Below are 16588 nucleotides of genomic sequence, written 5' to 3'. Positions count from 1 at the left end.
CCATACCTAATGAGCCACTCCTACTCACTACCTAACTACTTCCCCTTTATCCCCAAAGAGAGAAGCTGCTATCTGGATAAGGTAGGTGCAGACGCCATGTAGCGCCCTCTCCCATGGGAACTTTGGCCCCACTAATAAACCTCCTTATGAACCTTCTTCTCCTGTCTGTGCTTATCTCTGCATGGTTCTCTGGGATGGCCAAGACATATGCTTTCAAGACCTTTCTCAGGGTCACAGAGTCAAAAACATTGATTTCATGACCAGCGCCTCTAACCTACTATCCAAATTGAAGCAATCTTTAGGCATACTATAAGAAGTGAAAAGTTGCTGGGTGCCAGTGGCTCACACCTGTAATCCTAGCTACTTAAGAGGCTGAGGTCTGAGGATTTCATTTCGAAGCCAGCCAGGGCAGGAAAGGCCTTGAGGCTCTCTGCTGAGGAGAATCTCAACTCTGGTGAGACAACCGGAAGTGACACTGTGGCTCAAACGGGGTAGAGCTGTAGCCTTGAACAAAAAAGCTCAGGGACAGTGCCCAGGCCCTGAGGTCAAGCTTCCCAAACCACAAAAAAAATTAAAATTTAAAAAAAAATGTGAAAAGCCCGTCTGGTGCCAGTGGCTCAAACTTGTAATCCTAGCTCTTCAGGGGGTGGAGATCTGTGGGCAGCAGTTCCAGATGATGGAGAATGACAACCTAAAGCACCCACCTCTCCCCCCCCCCACAGCCATGTCTTAGAATTGTTCTTGCTGCCCACCCTTCTGCATCATCTCCCCACCCCAAATCCTTGAACAAACATAACCTGCAGTTTTAGAGAGAGAGCCTGAGACCAAGGCTACCACTGATGCTGAAGCCCCTGACCAACACAGATGCTACTGAGGCCTTGAAACTCCTCAGCCAAAATAACATTGCTCATCCACCCCATCTCCATCTCACCCTATTTCCATCTGCACCCTCCACACACACACACACTGACTTCACTCATTCTGCCTAATATCTAAAGAGCCATAGTTGTAAGGGGCCAGGGGGAGTGTGCCATTTCCCCTTCAGCCATGCTGAAGGAGACTTTGTTGCTCTTCCCAAGGCTTTGTTCTGGAATAAAACCTATTAGTCTGTTGAGTTCACTGAGATATCTCCCCTTTCTTTATTCTGATACCCTTGTGACTCAGTTTTCTTACACCAAGCCAGCTGGGGCAAAAAAAAGTCTGTGAGACTCTTATCTTCAATTGTCCACCAAATCATCATCATCATTATTATCATCATCCAGAAGTAGAGCTGTCCCTAAGTGGTAGAGCCCTAGCTTTGAGCAAAAAATAAGCTCAGAGACAGCGCCCATGCCAAGTTCAAGCCCAGGACTGTCACATACAAGTGAAAATGCAAATAAAAGAATTGAGGGGCTGGGGATATAGCCTAATGGCAAGAGTGCCTGCCTCAGATACACGAGGCCCTAGGTTCGATTCCCCAGCACCACATATACAGAAAACGGCCAGAAGCGGCGCTGTGGCTCAAGTGGCAGAGTGCTAGCCTTGAGCGGGAAGAAGCCAGGGACAGTGCTTAGGCCCTGAGTCCAAGGCCCAGGACTGGCCAAAAAAAAAAAAGAATTGAAAAGTTAAATAGAGGAGAAAAGAAAAAAAGAGGTTGCTCTCACCCAATGCCAGTTTTTAGAAAATTTGCATCTTTGGGCAAGAGATGTGGAGAGAAAGAAAATAAGACCAGATAAATGTTCTTAGTTCCAATGTTCATAGTTGCTGCTGCTGTTGTTTTTGAGGAAGGGGGTGTGAGGAGACCAAAGCAAGTACTCCAGAGCCCTGCCACAGGGGTTAGAATCAAAGAGAACTAGTTCTGTTACAGGAGATTTTAGAGCCTAGATTCAGACTCCTGGATAGGTCAGCCACGTGCCGGAGTACACCCAAAAAAGAGACAAATGACAAAGAAGAGGAAAGGTATTCAATTCAACCCTAAGTGCCCATCCAGACCTTTCCTTTAGGTTTAGGTGGGAAGAAGAATTGGGAGTAGAAGTATGCATTGATTATTGAATTGAACATGTCACCGTGGTGTTCCTATGGTCCCTGTTGGCCCCCACTGGTGGTCTGGCAATTCTGAGTGTCAGGGACTGGTCAGGTGCAGCCTGGTGAAAATGAGAAGCATTGCTTCTTTGCTGATAGTCTTCCCCATCTATCCCCTCCTTCCTGGATTCTTAGGAGGCTCAAAGTGACCCACAGAAGAGACTGTCCAGAGCAAGACACCGATAACAATGTAGCCTGAGATGGCTGTTTTTAACCTGCTCTCTATTAATTCCTGAGCCCAATTAAAGAATGAGTTATTTCCAGCAAAAGCAGATATTAAGTGCCTCTTACAGGTCTAGTCACATTTATTGTCTTTTTATTGTTGTTGTTTTGTCAGTGGTGGGACTTGAACTCAGGACCCAGGTGCTGTCCCTGAACTCTTCTGTCCAAGGCTAGCGTGCTACCACTTTGAGTAACAGCTCCACTTCCAATTTTCTAGTGGTTAATTGGAGATAACGGTCTCACACACTTTCCTGCGTGGGCTGGCTTTGAACCATGATCCCCAGATCTCAGCCTCCTGGGTAGCTAGGACTACAGGCATGAGCCACCAGCACCTGGCTATAGTCCCGTATTTTTATTTTTTTTTTTTATTTTTTTTTATTTTTTTTTTTGGCCAGTCCTGGGCCTTGGACTCAGGGCCTGAGCACTGTCCCTGGCTTCTTCCCGCTCAAGGCTAGCACTCTGCCACTTGAGCCACAGCGCCGCTTCTGGCCGTTTTCTGTATATGTGGTGCTGGGGAATCGAACCTAGGGCCTCTTGTATCCGAGGCAGGCACTCTTGCCACTAGGCTATATCCCCAGCCCTAGTCCCGTATTTTTAAAGATGATAAATTAAGAAGTGATAGTGTGGGCCACCTCTTTCTGCTTCAGCTTAGGATTTCTTGACCAGCTCCAGCTGCAAGACCTTGGGTTTTTGTTATTGTTTTAGTTGTTTAAAAATCATGCCTGTAGGGCTGGGAATATGGCCTAGTGGCAAGAGTGCTTGCCTCCTATACATGAGGCCCTGGGTTCGATTCCTCAGCACCACATATACAGAAAATGGCCAGAAGTGGCGCTGTGGCTCAAGTGGCAGAGTGCTAGCCTTGAGCAAAAAAGAAGCCAGGGACAGTGCTCAGGCCCTGAGTTCACGGCCTAGGACTGGCAAAAAAAAAAAAAAAAAATCATGCCTGTAGTCCTCACAACTCTAATGGCTGAGATCTTGACAATCAAGGCTCAAAACCAACTTGTGCAGACAAATCTGAGAAGCTTCTCCAATTAAACACCAACAACCAAGAAGTAGAGCTGCAGTTCCATGGTAGAATGCCAGCCTTGAGTAAAAAGGCTCAGGGTCAGAGCCCAGGCCTTGAGTTAAAGCCTAAGAAAGGGCTGGCATGTACATATCTGTGCATGCTCACAGGCACAACAAAAACAAACAAAAAAGCGCCCTTCATCTTTGTGGGAGGCCGAGATTGGGTGCATCATAGTCTCAGGACATCCTCGGAAGGAAAGTTTGTAAGCCTCTGTCTCAATATAGAGAAGCTTGGCACTGTGGCTGGTTTGTATCTGTCATCAGAGCCACAAAAACAGGAAACCTAGAGTAGAGAGGAAGTGAGGCCCTATCCTAAAAATAACCAGCAGAAAACAGTGCTGCAGACCTGCTCCAGGGTAGAGCAGTCAAGCATGAAGTCCTGGGTTCAAATTCTACCAGCCATCCCTTAAAGAAAGGAAGGAAAGGGGGTGGGGGAGAAAGGAAGGAAAGAAGAAGGGAAGGAGGGGAGGAGGGAGAGAAAGAAAATAGGAAGGAAGGAAGGAAGGAAGGAAGGAAGGAAGGAAGGAAGGAAGGACAGCAGGCGATTTGACTCAATTAAATGGCATCAGCCACATAGGACTAATGTAAGTATTCTGGTTTTTTATAGATATTGAGTTCCTTCTATGCAACCTAGCTATGTTCTTTCCTTAATAATATTCTTTCAGCTGTAAATGAATCAGAATCCCATAGCATACACACACACACAGAGGCATGTGTGCATACTTTTTCAACAGAAGTTAAATTATTCCCATTTAATTTCCAAGACACATTCCACTGCAGTCTAACTTTGAACACACAAACCTGTAGCAAGGCTTTTATGTCTAAACAACCTAACCCTGAGCCTTTTTTCTTGGTGGTAGGGCAGCAGGGAAATCCTGGGACTTGAATGAGGGCCTTGGCTTGTCTTTGAACTATTTTTTGCTCAAGCCCAGCCTTCTACCATTTGAGCCACAACTCCAATTCCAACTTTTTGGTAATGAATTGGAGATAAGAGTTCCTCAATTTTATCTGCCCAGGCTGGCTTTGAACTATGCTCCTCAAGATCTCAGCCTCCCTAGTCTGTAGGATTATAGGTATGAGCCATCAGCACAAGACTGAACCCTTTCTTTCCCACTTCACTCTTTGTGGTGTGTTCTTGCCATGTAGTTACTCACTTGCTTTTTCTTCTGGGTTTGTTGTTGTTTTTTAATCCTACCATGACCTGAAATCCACCCAGTCTTCTCTCCACATTCATCTTCAAATAGTTCTGAACCAGAAAAATGGGGGTCCTCCAGCCTATATGAGGTTGTTGCTTTGCTGAAGATGTTCTCTTGCATCTCCTGCTGTGTGGGTCTTTGTTTTGCCAGTTGCTACCTACTTTCTCTCACAGAGGTGTTCCAGCCTGACACAAATGGCTCATGCTTGTCACCCTAGCTGCTCCTAGGTGGCTGAGATCTGAGGATCAAAGCTATTCCCAGCAAGAAAGCTTGTAAGACTCTCACCTCCAGTGAATCACCAAAAAGCCAGGCCTGGAGGTGTGGCTCAAGTGGTAGAGCACCAGCTTTAAGCAAAAAAAAAAAAAAAAAAAAAAAAAAAAAAAAAAAAAACTAAAGAACAGTGCTCAGGCCTTGTCTTCAAGCCCCAGTTCTCTCTCTCTCTCTCTCTTTCACACACACACACACACTCAGAAAAAAATGTCAGACACTGCAGGGAAGTGAACATCACCCAGAAATGGCTGTTGGCCCATGTGGATAAGGATTCCTGCTACATGAAATGGGAGGCACAGCTTTCTCCGCAGGAAACATGGCTGCCCTTACCGACCTTGCTACTGATTTCTCATGGCTGTCCCAGCATTCTTGAGGCCTCCCAGGTTTACTCCTCACTCTGGCCTCCTTTCCTCTGGTATCAATTAGAGGGGAGACCGAGATGCCCATGGGCTCTGATAGGTCCTCCTGGCTTCCGCTCCCATCCCCCCCATCCCCTGCTTTGCTCTGCAGAAAGGAGATCTCTCTCTATTGCTGCCCTTGACTCAAGTGCAGGCTTTTCCAGATGCTTGCTGTCTGCAGCAATTCCTCTGGCTCCCAAGCCTTGCCTGCAGAAGGTCTATTCTACAGCCGGCCTCTGTTCCTCCCCCCTGTGGAAATGTTTATTTATTTATTTATTTCTCAGGGTACGCTGCACACAGGCTCAAAATGCCTTTGCTAAGATAAAACAGGTGGTGTTTTAGGAGTCTGGGATATAGCATGGGCCCAAGAAGCTGTTCCTCTTGGAAAGAGGAGACATCTATACATACGAAAGGGCACTCTAGTACTGTGTCAAGAGGGACCTTATTTCAGCTGAGTTGTGTGAGAAGAGCTCTCTAGGTAGGCAGGGATTGAACTGAAGCAGCTGAGATTAAAAGAGGCAGCTATGTTTACTGACGGATGGGATTCAAGCAACAAGTAGTATACAAGCAACTCATTTTGCTTCATCTCAAATCTGCAGTTAACTTTTTGGTTTTGAAGTGATAACTCGGGTTGCAGATCAGGGTCTTGCCATGTGCCCGTGGCTCATGAGATCTGAGGATCTCAGTTCTAAGCCAGATTAGGCAGGAAAACCTGTGAGACTCTATGTTGTTGCTATGGGGTTTGAACTCAGTTTGAACTGTCCTTGTGCTCTTTGCTCAAGGCTAGCGCTCTGCCACTTTGAGCCACAGCACTACTTCCAGTTTTCTGGTGGTTAATTGGAGCAAAGGGTCTCATAGACTTTCCTGCCCAGGCTAGCCTTGAACCACAATCCTCAGATTGCAGAATGACAGGCATGTGCCACCAGCTCCCAGTGCCTGTGAGACTCTTATCTTCAACAAACTACCAAAAAGAAAAAGAAAAAAGACAAAAGTGGAGCTATGGCTCAAGTCATAGAGTGCTAGCTTTGAGCAAAAAGATGTTTAGGAACAGTACCCGGGTCCTGAGTTCACACCCCAGGACCAGCAAACTCATACACACACACACACACACACACACACACACACACACACACAGAGAGAGAGAGAGAGAGAGAGAGAGAGAGAGAGACTCAGTACCTTGTACTTTCTAAGCAAAAGCTCTACTGCATGAGTCATGCCTCCAGCCCTTTTTGCTTTAGGTATGTTTGACTCAGTGTCTCAAGCCTAAACCAAGGTTAGTTAGTCTGGAGTAAAGAGCTCCCATTCATACTTCCATCATAGATAGGGTGGCAGGTACATGCTCTATTACCCAGCTTATTTGCTGCAATGGGTTCTCCACCAACTTTCCACCTGGCATGGTCTGGAACGTCAATAATCTTGATCTCTGCATTCCAAGTAGCTGGGATTACAAACATGAGTCATTGCACCAGATCAAGACACTGTCTCAGAAACAGAACACAAAAAGTATCCCAGTGCAGTAGGTATTCCTAGATACTTGGGAGGGAAAAATCTGTGAATGAGTATTTGAGGCCAACCTGGGCACAGTTTGCAAGACTCAACCAGTGGCTGAGTATGGTAGCACACATTTATCTTTCCAAGCAAGTCCGGAAGCACAGATAGGAGGATTACAGTCCAGGCTAGCCTGGATATAAAGTGAGACTCTATTTCAAATACAAACACCCAATACAAGCTGGGTGCTGGTGGCTCACTCCAGTAATCCTAGCTACTCAGGAGGCTGAAAGTTGAGAATCACTTACGGAAATGATCCTCATAGACTTTCTTATCTCCAGTTAACTACCAAAAAAGCTGGAAGTGGAGCGGTGGCTCAAGTGTGTTAGTTTTGAGTTCAGGGACTGTGCACCGATCCTGAGTTCAAGCTCTGGGATGAGTACACAAAAAAAAAAAAAGAACAAATACAAAATCCAACCAGTCATTGTAAATAAAGCTCCATTGAATAAGTTAGGAAAATTTGGTGTTGAGTGAGTTTCAATGATTTAGTAGATCCTTGCAGCTTAGTTTAGGTCTCTCGTAAATACAGGTTTCCCTTTATTAGAGTTTTGTAAAGTAGGACGCACCCTGTATGCTCTTGGTTAAAAATAGATCATGCTCCTGGCACTCCAAAGAGTCTCTGGAACTTGGGCCTTTTATGCAATAGGCCCAGACCAGCCAACATGAAGGAGCTCACTCCTGAGAATGTCTGAAAGTTCTGCTTGGGCTCTTTCCTTTTTCTTCTCACATTCACAGAGGAGGTAGAGGATCATGCTTCAAGGCCAGTCCAGGCAAAAAGCTCATGAGATCCCATGTCAATCACTAAAAAGCTGGATCCAGTGGGGTGTGCCTGTCATCCCAGATACACAGGATACCTGCATAGGAGGGTGATCAGGCTGGCCCAAGCAAAGTAAATGTGAGACCTTATCTAAAATATAACGAAAACAATGTGGGCTGAGTGTATGACTCAAGTGGAAGAGTGCCTGACTGAGGAACATGAGGCTCAGAGTTCAAGCCCAGTATTGAAAATAAAAATAATAAAAGGCAGACAAAGGACCTCTTCTGAAATTTTCCTATTATATTTAGATGACTCTATATTCCCTGCCTCATATATGGGGTACACACGAACACACCCAAGGGAAGCTGGGAGGAGGGCACTGAATGAGTGGAAATTTCGTGGGTGAAAAAAAAAATAATATAGTAGAGAGGCCCATCAGCTACATCAGACATTGATAAAAGTAAACTGTGGCTGGGAATATGGCCTAGCGGCAAGAGTGCTTGCCTCGTATACATGAAGCCCTGGGTTCCATTCCTCAGCACCACATATATAGAAAAGGCCAGAAGTGGCGCTGTGGCTCAAGTGGCAGATTGCTAGCCTTGAGCAAAAAGAAGCCAGGCACAGTGCTCAGGCCCTGAGTTCAAGCCCCAGACTAGCAAGAGAGAGAGAGAGAGAGAGAAATAAGCAACTCATGGGAGGTGATAGGAAGGCGGGAATGAGAGGGAAAGAGGAAACAGATGTTACTAAACAAGAGGAAAGAAATGTATATATCACTCAAATTGGAAGAAATGTGTGTTTTTTGTTTTTGTTTTTTTTGGCCAGTCGTAGGCCGTGAACTCAGGGCCTGAGCACTGTCCCTGGCTTCTTTTTGCTCAAGGCTAGCACTCTGCCACTTGAGCCACAGTGCCACTTCTGGCCATTTTCTGTATATATGGTGCTGAGGAATCAAACCCAGGGCCTCATGTATACGAGGCAAGCACTCTTGCCACTAGGCCATATCCCCAGCCCAGAAGAAATGGTTTTATTGTTAAAGTTCATAGACTTCGTAAGCTTTGTAGAGTAGAATGATGATTTTCATCATTGTGGAGGTTAAAATGTGTAGTAAGAAACTCAATTTCAAAAATGTTGCAATTAAGGATAATGTGGCTCAAGTGGTAAAAGTGCCCCAAGTTCAAACCCCAATGCTGCAAAAAACAGATACAGTTTTTTAAAAAGTTACAAGTAAATAGTTCCCCTCATGGCAGAATTTAACAGTAAAGATTTTTTGTGTGTGTGTGTGTGGGGGGGAATGTGAGTGGAGATGGAAGTTTCTGTAACTAATAATAATAACGGTAAAAAAAAATTTTAGACTGCAAAAATAAATAAATAAATGGCTGAAGAGCTTAGGGCTTGTTATCTTCAGCTGTGGGACACAACCCCCATTCAGCCATGGGGTGGGTGGGGGGTGGGGGGTGGGGTCTGGTAGAACCCAGTAAGGCTCCCAGCCTCCTCTGGAGTCATAAAGGGCAACTTGACACAAACCCTCACATTGCCCCACCATTGTCAACCGTCAAACATCCAACAAGCAAGCTGGGCACTGGTGACTCGCATCTGTTACCCTAGCTACTCAGGAGGCTGAAATCTGAGGCTTGAGGTTTGAAGCTAACAGGGGCAGAAAAGCCCATGAGACTCTTCTCTCTGATTAACCAACAAAAAGCAGAGGAAGTGGGGTTCAGAGGTAGAGTGCCAGCCTAGAATGAGAAAGCCAAGGGAGAGGGAGAGCTTCTGAGACAAAGCCCCCGTACCAAAAAGAAACCTATGGAAAATTCTGGAAGTAATACACTGCAGTTCGGTGGGCAGGATGCCAGGAAGTTACTGAGTAGGGGAGACACTGAGGAGATCTTGCAGCTGGAAGAGAAGGCTAGGTAAGAATTATAACTCCCCTTAGGTGCGGTTTTATTGCTTTACCGCAGGACTGCAGTCTTAACTCTTTCCTCGTCCAATTCTCCAGTGCAGTCTACTGATTTACATCAGGTAAGAATGCAATGGCTTTGTCACCGTGAACTTTATTTCAACACGGCATGAGAAAGAATATTACTTGCAGGACCTAATTCTCTCTATTATTGTTATTATTTTTATTATCATCATCATCACCATTGCTCGTATTGGGGCTTGAACCCCAGCACCTCCTTACCCCCAGCCATTGTGGTTCCTCTGTTGCTAGGATAATAGGCATGTGCCAACTTATTCAGCAATTGGTTGACATGGAATCCTGTGAATTTTTTGCCATGGCTGGCCCGAAACACTGGTCCCTAATCTGCTTTCCACTTAGCTAGAGCTACTGTGCCCAGGTTGAATTGGATTTTTTTATTTTTTAATTTTTGCTGGTCCTGGGGCTTGAGCTCAGGGGTTGGGCCCTGTCCCTGAGCTGCTTTTGCTCAAGGCTAGCACTCAACTATGTGAGCCACAGCACCACTTCCAGCTTTTTCTGTTTATGTAATAGTGAGGGCTTCATGCATGCTAGGCAAACACACTACCACTAAACCACATTCCCAGCCCCCTTAAATTGGATTTTTAAGTAACCACGATAAAGTCTCAGAACTGCCAATCAATCCATCAATCAATATTGTCTAGCTCAGATTTGAAGATGGAATTAATTCTCAACCTACCTTTACAAAGAAGCATGAAAACAATTCCATTTACTGACAGACTATTAGTGTAACCTGAACTTCTCTTCCATCCCATTGTAGCTCTTGAAAAGATTTACAGTGCTCAAGCCCTGAGTCCAAGGCCCAGGACTGGCAAAAAAAAAAATAAATAAATAAAATAAAACAACATAGAAAAGTAAGTACTCAAAGGTTTCTAATAGACTATTCTCAAGAACAGATTGCATAAATGGCTGCAAACACTTCAGGAAAAGCCAAACTCACCAATTCAAAGAAATATACTGTAATAACCATGAAATTCCACTAGCCACCTGTCAAATTAGCAAAGGCAGAAAAATGAAACAACTTGTGGATGTTAGGTCTTATTTGAAAACAATGTAGCAATCACTGAGAGCCCTTTGGCCTAGTACTTCCTGCTCTGAGGAAGTACCTATCTAAAGACCAGTTGATAGTTCACCTTGCTATATGAAATAACTATGTATAGATAATTTAAATGTATTTAAGATAGAGGGAAATTGCTGGGTGCTAGTGTTCAAGCCTGTAGTCCTACCTACTCAGGAGGCTGAGATCTGAAGATTGCCATTTGAAGCCAGCCTGGATAGTGGGTAAGACTCTTCAAATAACCACCAAAAAGTCAGAAATGGAGGTGTGACTCAGGTGGTAGAGTTCCAGCATTGAGTGAAAAAACAAAGGAACAGTGAGTGCCCAGGCCTGAGTTCAAGCCCCAGTATGGGCACACACAAAAATACAACTTTGTCTCCAATCTCAACTTGCCACCCAGCTGGAATGACAGAAATGCCCTATGGTGCTATTGGTTGAGAAGAGGGGTCTTGCGAATGCTTTGGCCGGCCTCCTGATCTCAGCCTACCAAATAGCTGGGATTACAGACATGAGTCACAACACCTTCCTAGTACTGGAGTTTGAACTCAGGGCGTGTCTCAAGTGCTCTCCCACTTGAGTCAGACCTTGGACCTTTTATTCTTTTAGTCATCCTTCCGGTCGGGTCTTAAGTTTTTGCTCAGGGTTGACCTCAGGCCACAATCCTGCCCATGCCTCCAACATAGCTGGGATGACGGGTGTGCTCCACCACAGCCAGTTAACTGACTGAGATAGGGGCATGCTGACTTTTGGCCTGGCCTGCTCTCAAATGGTAATGGCTTCCACCTCAGCCTGGCGGAGAGCTGGGATTGTGCAGGCCTGGCCTAACACATCTGGCTGTGTCCAAATTTTAAAAGCCCACACTTATTTGATCTATTTTTCAAAGAGATCTGTGTTCAAGTGTTTTTCAATTCACAGATGTTTCACGTTCCAGCATGTGGAGAGGTCACCAAGGGAGGGAAAAGACCGATTTATGCTGTGTGTGCATGTGTATGTGTGTGTATGCCTGTCCTAGGGCTTGAACTTGGGGCCTGGGCACCATACTTGAGTTATTTTTGCTCAAGGCTAGCGCTCTGTGGGTGGGCCTCGTCCAAGCAGTTGAAGGCCTGAATAGAATAAAAACTTCTCTGTCACAACTCCTGACTCCATCCCCTTCCCAGGGAAACCTGGGAATTCTGCCAGCGGAATTGAACTTGGAATTGAACCACAATAAGTTCTATCTTAAGTCTCCAGCCTGCTAGCCAAATCTGCCGATTTTGGACTTGTTAATCACAAGTTGATTCCTGAAAATAAATCTACTAGGCATATATCCTATTGGTTCTGTTCTATTAAAAAACAATAACAACTGTAATAGGGAGGTCAGATCTGGCCAGTGCCATCATTAGCTGTGGAGGAACTTCAGGTTGACTCCAGCTCAGATTAGAGCAGAAGCCAACTCCATCTTCACTAAGATCTCCCCCACCCTATCCAGGGAAGTTCCCCTTTACTGTGATAAGATTGTGTAAACTGCTTGACCACTTGAAGCATGGAAAGTTCAAGGAACGTTCAAGGTTAAACCCGTGCCCTCCTATAAGTAGGCGTATCCACCTGCATCATGTGAGCCCCGCCAAATCCATGCACCAATTCTAACTAGAATGATAGGTTGGTTCAACAGATACTATGAGGCAGACTGTAACTCTATTGGCCACCTGCATGCGGCCTAGCATGCTCTGTAAGTGTTGTATCCTCATTGGCTGCCTGCGTATGGTAAGTTTGACTGTGATGTTTGCCTTATAACCAGGCTGGAAGGCCACACGGATGCGCGGTTCCAGCTCCCGAGTCTGGGCCCTGATCCTGCACACATGGTCGGCAGTTTCGGCTCCCAAGTCTGGGCTGCGACCAAGGCCGGTCAGTTCACTTTTTGTTCACTTTTTACTTCCCCAATAAACCTGTCTTTTTGTCATCTTGTAGCTGGAGACTGTGTGGTGGACTACTGGGGGAACCAGGAATCTCCTCCCTTGGGGGGGACCCCATTTCATTGTAGCCAACCCCCACTCTACTTCAAACAACAACAAAAAAAAACCCCTAACTTAGCCTGATTTCCCAGTACTACCAACACCACCAAACAAAAGGCTTCTAGAAGATACTGCTTATGGCCCAAAATTGCCAGTGTGAATTTCATGCAACGTAGCTTTGACATTCTTTCACATTGTTTGTGTGTGTATGTGTATGTGTGTGTGTGTGCGCGTGTGAAGGTATGTGTATGTGTGCTACACTGGGACTTCAACTCACAGCCTGAGTTTTTTCTCTTAAGGATGGCACTCTACCAACCCAAGCCACAGTTCTACTTTTGGTGTTTTGTTGGTTAATTGAAGATAACAGTCTCACAGACTTCCTTGCCTGGGTTAGCTTCAAACCTTGATCACCAGACCTCAGCTCCCTGAATAGCTAGGATGGCAGGTGTGAGCCAAGGTGCCAAACCCCAGCATTCCTTCTTACTAGGCAAGGACTCTACCACTTGGCCACATTCCCAGCCCCTGGCCTTCTAATAGCCGGCCGTGTGTGCTGACAGAGGCCGTCTCCAAACCCTCTGACAAGGCCTCAGATCCTGGAGGCTTGAACAGGACTCATAACACACCTCATTCAGAAATTTGTCACAAAGGAACTATGTTGTTACCTCACAAGTAAATTACTGGAAAATATGAGTCAGCTCAAGGCAAACAGACTGTCAGCTTGTAAAACTTAATTATGTTTTTAACGCCATAAACGAGTTTCAAGTAAAGACACTGGAAAATACCCAGTTTCCAGCATGAACTGAAAAAAAAAAATAAAATTCAAAAACGTGAATTGCCAGAAGGCCAAGTTCCAGTGTGTTAGGAAATGAAGCTAATTTCTGTGCATGTGTGTGTGTGTGTTACATCTATGCACTAGGACTTGAACTCACAACCTTCTGCTCTTAGCGTGTCTCATTCAAGGCTAGCACTCTACCCCTTGACCTCTGTCTCCCTCCACTTCTGGCTTTTATGATGGTTAATTGGAGATAAGAATCACCCTTGTCCTGCCTGGGCTGGCTTTGCCATATTCAGACTCATCCTCTCCAGTGTCGAGGTCAAATGTCTTGATTCATAGGTTTGTTCTCTGAATGCCTATCTTAGTTCTGCATTCGATTTGCTCAGTTGCCTGGTACACAACAGACCCGAAAAGTCAAAATTGGAATAAGGGAAAAACCTACGGGGGGTGGGGGGGGGGAGAGAGAAAGAGAGAGAGAAAGAGAGAATGTGGAAAGAAAATAGGGCTTAAGGTTTGGTTTTTTTTTACCCTTTCAGTGCAAGGGGGAAAAAAAGAGCACTTGAGCTCAAAGACAAAAGCTCCCTGTGTAAGCCGTGGACAGCTGCACTTGAACTAAATATATCCTGGGCAGTGTTAGCATTTCTCCACCCCTCTCCATAGCCAATCCCATGGGGGACAAACAGCTCAGAGGCCCCAGCGACATAAACTGGCACTGCTGAGGTACAGCTTTGAGCACTGCTAGCCTGGGCCTCCTGCTCTTGGGGGGGGCGTGCTAGGAGATGACATTGAGCACTCTCTGCAGCTCAGCTCTGCACTGCAGATGGGGAGGGGAGGAGGCCTTTGGGGAGTTAATGCAGTCTCCTGCACCTGGAATTCCTGTACTACCTGGGCTTGAATGACTCATTGTTTCCCTCTTGGCTCTGGCTGAGCCAAGAAGAGTTTCTTGGTGTAAATAACCAATGCAAAGACATTTTTTCCCCTCCCTCAACATAAGCAATTATCTAAAATGGAAAATAGGAACGGGGAGACAAGATGATTTCTTCTGCCAAAACAGGAGCCAAGTTTTTACTACTGCCTTGGAGTTGGTCTGTGGGGAGACAAAGGATTTCAACGCACTGCTAACAGAAAAAGGGCCCCAAAGCCAGGGCTCTTTGGTTGTGGTTGTCATGGTTCTAGAAAAGGGAGCAGACTTAGTTGAAAGCTCTGGCTTGTGAAAGCTGGGATCTGACTGCAGTATTGGAGTTTAGTGACGTTACCTAAGATCTATATAAATGAAAAGTCTGCTGGTTAATTTTCCCTTGGCTAAATATAAGGTGTGCATATAACAAACTCTGCTCCGCCCCTCCCCATCTCTAAAGGGATTAGGTCCCACCGCACAGCTGCCTGAACTGCATCCTGCCTTACTCTCACCTAGCTCTATGCTCCTTGAGGTCCTGGATCTCTTGATCTTCATGTGGATTGTGGACCATTTGTTTCATGCGAGAGCCATGTCAGCTCAACAAAAGGTGAAGAAAGCCAGAACTTTCTCTTTCTGCAGTGGATTATAAACAATTCTCTTTCTTTGCCCCCTTTCTTCTATATACCTCTCTTTTTGTGCGTCTAAAAATATTCCAGGGGGCTGGGGATATGGCCTAGTGGCAAGAGTGCCTGCCTCATATACATGAGGCCATGGGTTCGATTCCCCAGCACCACATATACAGAAAAAGGCCAGAAGTGGCGCTGTGGCTCAAGTGGCAGAGTGCTAGCCTTGAGCAAAAAGAAGCCAGGGACAGTGCTCAGGCCCTGAGTCCAAGCCCCAGGACTGGCAAAAAAAAAAAAAAAATCCAGGGGCTGGGAATGGGGCCTGGTGGTAGAGTGCTTGCCTAGCATGCTTGAAGCCCTGGGTTCGAGATTCTCAGCACCACAAATACAGAAAAAGCTGGAAGTGGCGCTCACTGTGGCTCAAGAGGTGGAGTGCTAGCCTTGAGCAAAAAGAAGCCAGGAACAGTGCTCAGGCCCTGAGTTCAAACTCCAGGACTGGCAAAAACCAAATATTCCAAGCTGGGCACCTGTGGCTCATGCCTCTGATCCTAGCTACTCAGGGGGCTGCTATCTGAGGATCCCAGTTTGATGCCAGCCCATGCAGAAAACTCCTAGTGAGATTCTTATCTCCAATTAGCCACCAGAAAACCAGAAGCTCCAAGTAGCAGCCTTGGGCTGAAAAAGCTCAGGGACAGCACTCAGGCCTTGAGTTCAAGTCCATGACCCAGAAAAATAAACAATTCCATCCAGGCATCTGAGGCTCACTCCTATAATCCTGACCACTCAGGAGACTGAGAATTATAGCTCAAAGCACGCTGGGGTAGACAAAGCTGAGAGACCCTTATCTCTAGTTAGCAAAAAGCCAGAAGTACAGGTGGGATTCAATTGGCAGAGCACCAGCCTTGAGCAGAAAAAGCTTAACAGCACCCAGGCCTTAAATTCATACCCCTCTACAAGCACACACACACACACCCCTACTAAAACAAATCCAAGGGGGAAAATATTCTGAAAGAGCCAGTGCTGATGGCTCACAATGATTATCCAAGCTACTATCCAAGAGATCTGAAGAAGATCACTGTTTGAAGTAAGCCCAGGCAAGTCTATGAGGTGGTTTTTTGTTTTGCTTTTTTTTTGGTCTTTTTTTTTAATCTTTGTGACAGTCCTGGTGCCTGAATGCTGTCCCTGAGCTTGTGTGCTCAAGGCTAGTGCTACCACTGAAGTCACAGCTCCACTTCTGGCTTTTCTGGTAGTTAATTGGAGATAAGAGTCTCAGGGATTTTCCTACCTGGGCTGGCTTCTTTCGAACTGTAATCCTCAAACCTCAGCTTCCTGAGTAGTTAGGATTACAGGCGTGAACCACCAGTGCCAGGCTGGCACACCAAGTTCTTACCTCCAAGGACTTCACAGTCTAATAATCATAGTAAGTGTGTCATGCTGAATCTGGGTACAAACTGACTTTTGAAGAGAAGAAAACAACAACAGGTATTTTAAAAGGGGGGACACAGCCAGGGGCATCATTCTCCTAATTATAGAGTTTCTGTAGTTCATCACCATAGCGCAGTTTCAAGCATTCTTGCTGAGCTAGTTTAACAAGAATAACCAGATAACCTCATTTGAAGACACAGCCAATTCTCCAGGCAAAAGCCCCTTGCCACCAAAAGGCAAATCACCATGGCTGTCACACTTGGTGGATCTCCCCTGATTTTTCTTTTCTCCACTTGAGTGTGTGTGTGTGTGTGTATTGGTTGTTTGGGCAAT

The sequence above is a fragment of the Perognathus longimembris genome, chromosome 20, assembly GCF_023159225.1.
Source record: "Perognathus longimembris pacificus isolate PPM17 chromosome 20, ASM2315922v1, whole genome shotgun sequence".
NCBI lineage: Eukaryota > Metazoa > Chordata > Mammalia > Rodentia > Heteromyidae > Perognathus > Perognathus longimembris.
Note: the sequence above shows the minus strand (reverse complement) of the source record.